The 6,697-nt window shown below is 38.5% G+C and overlaps 1 long non-coding RNA gene across 1 annotated transcript; it reads right to left on the minus strand.

Annotated features, from left to right (window-relative positions):
* Positions 1 to 439: 439 nt before the first annotated feature.
* LOC103098606 (uncharacterized) lies at positions 440 to 2,770 on the minus strand. Its single transcript, XR_008912604.1, has 3 exons — positions 2,708 to 2,770; positions 2,220 to 2,287; positions 440 to 758 (listed from the first exon to the last, which is right to left on the minus strand). It is a non-coding gene; the product is annotated as an uncharacterized LOC103098606 (long non-coding RNA).
* Positions 2,771 to 6,697: the final 3,927 nt, after the last annotated feature.

Raw genomic sequence — 6,697 nt, forward strand, 5'->3', positions numbered from 1 at the left:
AAGTCCTAAAGAAGGCAAATAAACTAAGATGATGAGAGGAGAGGGCAGAGTATTTCATCCAGGAGGGACAGTTAGCACAGCATGAAGATAAGAAATGGATTGCTCTGCCTGGGGAAAAACAAGTAGAACAATGATGGTAGAAAGTAAAGAAAAAAAGAAATTGGAAAGGTAGTTTAGGACATGCTCTGAGGTAATTGGTACAGCTCCTACTGATGACTTGGGTAGCTATGAGGACCTCTAGGGATAACCCTGTAGGGTTGGGGGTTGTCATTCTCATGCTATTGGCCCAAACTCAAAGCTGCTTCCCACCATAAATGTTGGTTGCTTTATAATGAGTCAGCCAAATTTAAGTAACCTTTTTAAGAAAATAGAATTTAATAAGGTGGTATATACTAAAACAAATTGGGGTAAACCATTCCCTCAGAAATGTGTGGCAGAGTGTCCCATGAAGATAGCCAGAGTCTAGGGACTAATGGGTTCAAACTAAGAGAGCAATATGTCAGAAGGGGAACTCACAGCTGCTGGTTGTTGGGAATCCTTTTCTTCCCTTTGTGGGCAAGGTTTCTCAGCCAATCCAAATATCTTTCCTGTGTAACTTCATTCTGGTTCATCCAGGAACTGATCAGAAGCACATAAATTGACCAAAGCTATTTCACACTTAGTTGGAATATCTTTGATTGATTTTCTTCCATCAAGCCACATTCCTTCTTGGCAATAATTTCCAGGATCTAATGCAAAGTCTTCTGTTTGGGCTCTTCCTATTTTGAGGTGAATTGATTTAGAGAATCAAATTAATACCCCATCCCACCTAAAGTAAGTTTGTTGAGCAGGATGGTGACATGAGCATTAGAGATAAAGTTCAGGGAAATCACTTTGACACCCAAGTAGAAGATAATAATACTAATAATAACTAACATTTATCTAGTGCTTTCTAGGTGCCCAGTACTCTCCTAAGAGTTTTATAGTTAACATCTCCTTTGATCCTCACAACAACCCTGAGATGGAGGGTGATATTATTATCCCCATTTTACTGATGAGGGAACTGAGGCAGTTGGAGGTTAAGTGACTTGCCCAGGCTAGTAAGTATTTGAGGCTGAATTTGACTAGAGTGGGGAGAGATGATTCAGAGAGACCAGTTAGGAGGTTATTGAAGTGAGAGTTGATGAGTGTCTGAACAAGGATGTTAGCTGTATAAGAGGAAAAGGAAAGAAGTCTACAAGACATGTTGTACATGGCTATATAGATAATAGGTGATAGAGCATTTATTAAATATTTACTATATTAGGGATACAAATACAAGCAAGCAAGATAGTTCCTGCCCTCAAGGAGCTTTTCCTCCATGGGGGATGGGGGGGGAGTGAATGGGGGAAAATGTCAACATATGTGAAGATGGCCAGGAAGCAGTGTACCCTCCCTGGACTGGGTCATGTTCCCAGGAACACTTTTGCCTCTTCTCAAGCAGTAAGTATTGAGTTTATCTCACCTGTTACTTGCTCACTAATCTATTCACCCCACAGGGCACATAGGAGCAAATAACCCCCATCTAGGAGCCTCCCCAAAGAGAGATAGAAAGGTTCTGTTTTGTTTTTTCCCCTCAGTGTTCTCATTTTGCAAGTTCTGTTATTGCGTGGGCAATTCTATCTCTGGTTTTGAGTCACAGGACATCTGTTATTAATTTTTTAAATGTGACAAACAGGAGGTTTTAAGGTAGACTGAAAAATAAACATCAGGGCTATATTTATTTTTTTATTTGCCTTTGTTTTTCATTTAGAATTATCTGCTATACATGTAAATCACAGTTGAATCTGGAGTCAAAGAATGTGGGTTCAAACCCCAACTTTGGTACTGAGCTAGCAGTGACATTGACAGTCATAGACTGAGAAGCGCAAAGTTCTTCGAGGCCATTCAGCAAAAACTCACATTTTACAGATGAGAAAACTTAGACCAAGAAACGTGAAATGACTTGCCCAAGGTCTTACAGGTCACAGAATTTTTCTGGACCTTCGTTTCCTCACCTCAATTTAAACTAGCTGATTTCTATGATTCTTAATTTATGACTTTGTGACCTACCCAATGGCATGGGAATTTCTGCTTCTGCTTGATAGATAATCATCCCTAATCATTCATGGTTGGGAGAACCTCCAAGTTATAAGAAGAAACGTATTAGGTATTATTGTGTCTTATGCCCAATTAGCACAGATGAAACTAAAAAAGCAAACCTTTTTTGTTAGTGATCCTGTGTTTCTTGTCCTTTTTCTCTTTTGATCACCTCAAACTCCAACTGTTCCTGGTGATGAGGCAGATATGTTACATGGTATGGCTAGAGCCAAGGAGACAAGCCTAACCCCAACAGTTCCTCACTACCATAACCCCATCCCACCCCACCTCCCACAAACACACCAAGCCTCTTTTTTTTTAATTCTCACTCTCCATCTTAAAATAATGTGTATTGGTTCTAAGACACTGGAATGGAAAAGGCTAAGCAAAGGGAGGTAAGTGCCTTGCTCAGGGTCACACAGTTAGGAAGTATATGAGGGTAGCTTTGAACCCAGGACCTCCCATCCCTAGGCCTGGCTCTCAATCCATTAACCACTTGTCTGCCCCCCCCACACACACACATACATACCAAACTTTCATCTAACAATCATTGAAGTGGATAATGATCTAGACTTGGAACCTGGAAGAACTGAGTTCAAATCTTACTTACCATACTTGTTAGTGATGTGATCCTGGGAATTTCTGACATTTCTGAAACTCATTTTCTTCTGCTGCAGAATGAGAATAACATTATGTTGGGCACCTGCTATAGGAATGCCTTGAAGCTCAGAAGAGTGTTTGTTGAATTGAATTAGACAATGCATTTTACATTGTTTTAATAATGTGTTTTATTTTCATTTTACAAACATATATAAATTACTGCCATTCGCTGAGCAATCTCTTAAAGCAAAGAAAAACACTGCAGTAAACTTATTAATACAGTGAACACCTTTTCAAGTGCATGCAACACTCCATGTCTGTTGCATCCCCCAATTTTCCCTTTTTTTAATGAACAAAAATTGATTTTTTTCTTCTTCCCACCCTGACCCCATTGGAGAAAAGGAAAAGGAAGGAAAATTCCTTGTAACAAATATGCAGTCAAGAAAAATAAATTCCTTTGACAATTGCAAATATATATTTATATTTAAATGTAAATACAGATAGCTGTTGTTTAGCCATTTTTAAATCATGTCTGACTCTTCATGATCCCCTTTTAGGCTTTTATTGGCAAAGGTACTAAAGCAGTTTACCATTTCCTTCTCCAAATGACAAAACTGAGGCAAAAGGGTTAAGTGACTTGCCCAAGATCACAAAGCTAGTAAGTGTCTGAAGCCAAATTTGAATTTGGGTCTTCCTGACTCATGGCCCAGCACTATGTCCACTATGCTACTTAGTTATGTGTGTGTGTGTTTATACATATACACACATATTGATTGAGAATACAAAAATATATATTAATATATAAATAATATCATATATCATATATATGTGCATATATGTATAGCCATATATTTCTATACCCTCAATTCATCACTTTTCTGTTGTAGATTAGCATTCCTCTAGAATCACTTAATTGTCATCCTACTGATCATAGTTCTTACATCTTTCAAGCTTTTCCTTTACAGGATGGTTATTATATAAATTGTTCTCTTGATTATTCTCATTTTGTTTATCGTTTTACAAAGGTTTTCCAAGTGGTTCATTTTTATAATCTAATGATTTTATAATTTTATCTTATTTTGGCATTTTTATACTATGGAGATGAATTTTATAATTTTGATCATTTCATTTTAATGTTGATGTCATGGTAGAAATAGTTCAGTATCTACTTAACAGAGCCATCCAAGATTTCGGACTGGAGGAATCATGATTTCACATTCACATTACATGGATTCACATTATAATAGTGTTTTGTTTGTTTCTTTTTTTCCCCAATTTTATTTATTTATTTAAGAATTTCTTCCATGTGTTTGTTTCTTTAAGAGGCAGGAAAACTTTTTCAATCATATCCTGTTTACAGCATTTTCATTTTAATATCTATTCCTCTACCCTTCCCTACTCAGAAAGCTATAACTATCCCTTTTAACAAAGAACAAAACAGGACAAAAATAATTCAGGAAAACTGAGTCTAACAGGATAAGCAGTGGTCAATCTAGCAGCAAACATTTATTTAAAACTTTCTATTCCCAGATTAGGGCAATGAGGTGGCACAGTAGATCAAGTCCCAGGTCTGGAGTTAGGAAGATTCCTCTTCCTGAGTGCAAATCTCTCCTCAGATGCTTATTAGCTGTGTGACCCTGGCCCCTGAATTAACCCTCATTGTCTCAATTTCCTCATGTGTAGTCTGAGCTGGAAAAGGAAATGGCAAACCATTCTAGTATCTTTGCCAAGAAAACCTAAAATGGGGTTGGGAAGAGTCAGACAGGACTGAAAACAATTGACCAACAATATCAAATCTTATACTAAATTCAGGGGGAAACAAACATAAAGCAAAAAGAGCCCCTGTAGCCAATGATCTTGCATTCTAATGGGGAACACCATCACCCACCTCTTTTTTTCATCTTTTTTCCTCTTCCCTCTGGGAACAAGGCTGAACATTCTAATTATGCTTTCATCACTCTCTTTCTCTATGGTGATTGTTTATAATAGTTTGGCGTCCATTGTTCTCCTGATTCTCCCTGCTTTCCTCTATATCAGTTCATATGGATCCTCCAAGGCTTCTCTGAGTTACTCACATTCTTCTTTTCTTGTAGGTCAGAAATATTCCATATAATCTTCTATCGCAATTTGTTTAGCCATTCCTAAATTGAAAGGCTTCTTCTTTGCCTCAGTTTCCCTGTTAACACAAGAAAGTGATGGTGTGAACGTCTTGATGTCTTTAGCCCTTTTTGCCTGTCTGGTATCCTTGAAGAATACACCCATTTAATTAGATTCATAGCTTTCATCAACCGAGTCCAGTTCAGTTAGTCAATCAAGTTATTTATTAAGTGCTTACTATATACCAGACTCTGAGCTAAGCCCTGAGGCTACAAAAACAGTTCCTACCTTCAAAGAGTTTCCACTGTCATTGTGCCTTTTGGAACCACACAGATTTTCTCTTTTCCGGCTTCCCCAGGACAGCTCTCCAAACATTTCATCACTGTTCATATGCACTTGTACTTGCTTCATTTATAAATGAGATACTTCTAATGCCATTAATTCCTTTATGTCATTGGTTCTAGACCCATAACTAGTTCATCTATTTTCTCCTCACCCCCATTTACATGAATTCCTCTTACATTTCTCTTACGTTTCCTCCTTCCTCTTACAGAGGCTTCAGAGATGGGTGGATAGGGAAGGGACCTTGCAGTTAAGGAAGCCACAGCCTTGTCTCACTTCTTACACATGTAAACACAAAATCTAGACAAGTCACTTTACCCTTCAGTGCTTGAAGACAACTCCCTGAGACCCTAATTCTCAGTAATGGTATAGAAGTTCCTCTCTTGAAATCCACATGCTCATAAGATCACAGGTCTGGTCTCAAAAAGACTTTTCACATTATGGTGCCAAGTATCCAACAGAATATTCTAGACAGCAGGATTAAAAATGCCATTATTTAATTCAATATTTTCAGGAACATAATTGATATAAATTTAATTCATTCCATAAAGAAAAAATAAAATAAAATCTAATATATCTTCCCCCCTTCATCAGGCTGAAGTTTCCCTAAGAATAATTCTCTTGTAGTGTAATAAAACTGGGAAAATACAATTAAAGAAAAGTATTTTTAGTTGGGAACAATTGAAAAAAGAATGTCTCATGAAGGATAGTTAGTTAGGGTTAGTGGGATGCTGTTTTTTTGTTGTTGTTGTTTTTGCTTTTGTTCCCAGGATCTCCAAAGATCTATGCAGATAGCATTTTGAAATTTAAAGCTTTAGCTTGTATGAACATGAATCCCCATGCTGAGCTTCAGGCATGCCACTGTGGAACAGCAAAAAGAGCCTGACAGGCCCCCATTCTTGCCCCGAAGCAAGCATGGGGGAAGCCTGAAAATACCCCATCTATGCTTGATTAATTAGGTTTGTAAGTATTGTTTCAGAACCCGAAAATATTTCTAAAGATTTGAATAGTTCAAAGATTGCCCTATGGCCATCTGGCCAATACATCTTCCAACACACTCAGTTTACTCGCATTTTTCTTCCCAATATGTTGTCTTTGGTTGGTGAGACATTGTTTGACTGCAGGTCTGTTTGGGTCATGGGGGTTTTCTCCTCGGCACAGCAGTGGTGCTGAGCGCAGCACTTGGACCATACATCTTCCGTGTCATTTTCATCAAAGGCACATGACACTTCCTGGTGACCAATAGGAAGGGCTCAGCATCCTAACCGAGGGGCATATTGGCGAAGGGGGTTCCCTTAATGACAAGCATTGTTCGAGTCCAACAAAAGGAAGGGCTTGCATATTAACACGTGGCCTCGTGTAAGGGTCGTCGGTGTGGCATATCCATCATATTTCATGGCGGCCAAAGAGAACTTTATAAGTTCTGTCAAAACCCACTGCTAGGCACACAAATGTGTAAGGCTGACAGCTGACCCAAAGGTGGACGACCGTTGTGAAGGAGGATTGTTCCTCCAAACAAATACCTTTTCAGCTCCTGGAACCCATAGTGGCTGGGTTGGGG

This window comes from Monodelphis domestica, chromosome 5 (genome assembly GCF_027887165.1).
Source record: "Monodelphis domestica isolate mMonDom1 chromosome 5, mMonDom1.pri, whole genome shotgun sequence".
In the NCBI taxonomy this organism is placed as follows: Eukaryota; Metazoa; Chordata; class Mammalia; order Didelphimorphia; family Didelphidae; genus Monodelphis; species Monodelphis domestica.